Consider the following 1,832-nt stretch of genomic DNA (forward strand, 5'->3'; position numbering starts at 1 on the left):
AACAATGACGACAATATCAGTATATAATATAAATAATTAGATTAGATTAATTGGCATTCATTTAAGCTCATTTAAATTCATTTAAGCATAAACATCTTAAATATTTAGTAATATTAATATTCCATGATTTTCAGTGCAAGTGTGTGAAATTTGTATTGTTGAGATACAGATGTGTGTGTGTGTATGTATATATATATATATATATATATATATATATATATATATATATATATATATATATATATATATATATATATAATTTGGTTAATTTATAAAAATTAATTAGCATAATCTTTAATCATAATCATGGTATAATAAAGCTTTAAAATATTTATTATACCATGATTTTCAGTGCAAGAGTATGAAATTTCCATTGTTGACATATTTGTACATGACATGGCGTTATGTATCATAAAGAATGACCATTAAGACACTTCTGTGAATATAAATTTTATACTGTGAATTAATACTCCCCCTAGTTGCATCATAACAGTGGGTAAAGGTGCAAGATCATGAGGCTGCTGTGTTCAGTGTAGAGAGGGATAGAAAAGACAAAAATAAATGGAAGAGTGATGCAAGGAAAAATGTGTAGATTTAATGCCCTGTTAAAGCACAAACCCAAATGCTGTCCAGAACTCTGATACGTATGTCTGCTGGTGGCCTGCACTTAGGAGTCAGTCTGATAGCTTGCAGGAAATATTTTAAGCAGTGTAAACTGACTGCAGATGACTGAGATAAGATCATATGAATAGACTTCCTCTTTCTTGCTTTTTAGATGAAGGTGTGAATTCTGCAGCTGATTGGTTCAGGACTATTGCTTGACTGTCTCATGATTTGCTGCCCCCGCTGCCTTTTTTAGGTGTTTGTGTGTGTTAAAGTGTGAAAGTGTGAGTTAGCACTGACCTATAGTTCTTTTGGCAGAAGCAGGAAATGTGCCTTTTGGCTGAGAAAAGTGAAAACTTTTAAGTAGAAAAATAAAAGTTCTTAATTGGATAGTTCACCCAAAAATTAAAATTCTTACCATCATTTACTCACCCTCCACTTGTTCCAAACCTGCATACATTTGTTTCTTTTGTTGAGCACAGAAAAAAAAGGATATTTTAAAGATTGTTGATAACCAAACAGTTGACAGTAGCCATTGACTTTTGAGGTTTGAACATACTTCCATATTTCCACATGCCAAATGGCCATATAACTTACTCTATTAGCATATTGTTTATTGAACTGTTTTATAGAAGCAGTATCACACTTGCATTGTGCCATTGGTCTGAATATGAAGACAGTATCTTAGTTGTGTATAATTGTTTAACTATATTCTCGTTATTTCTGCATACTGAAGGCATACCAAATTGTTTTCAGTAACAGTTTATAGGAAACAGTTTCTCCTATTGATGATAAACTGAAAAAAAGGTGTAGAAACTGTTTTTCACTCAGAAATTGCTAACTTCCTCAAAAAAAAGTAAGCAACGTTGATTAAAGCATGAAATTCTAAAGAACCTGAATTAGTAGAAAACCTGATTTTTTTTTGTAAAACAAACTCCAATAATCTTTGTTTTATCTTCTATTTCAAAGTAATTATTACTATGTACTAGCAAGCAATACACTTTTCTAACACATTTTTTTTTTATTTCATTTGTTTAAATCAAAAATAGTCTGAAGTATTCAATTATTCTATTCATTCAGTTAAGGCCCACAGCCATAAATTCCTTCAAAATGCCAGCAGCCATATCGCCCTGCAGCCCAGGACTGGTTGCCCACTGAAGGTAAGCAGGGTTGAGCCTGGTCAGTACCTGGATGGGAGACCTCCTGGGAAAACTAGGTTGCTGCTGGAA

At 32.3% G+C, this 1,832-nt stretch overlaps 1 pseudogene; it reads left to right on the forward strand.

Moving 5' to 3' along the window:
- The first annotated feature begins 1,715 nt into the window (after window positions 1-1,715).
- Window positions 1,716-1,832, forward strand: LOC122148879 (annotated as a pseudogene).

This window comes from Cyprinus carpio, chromosome A19, assembly GCF_018340385.1.
Source record: "Cyprinus carpio isolate SPL01 chromosome A19, ASM1834038v1, whole genome shotgun sequence".
Taxonomy (NCBI): Eukaryota; Metazoa; Chordata; class Actinopteri; order Cypriniformes; family Cyprinidae; genus Cyprinus; species Cyprinus carpio.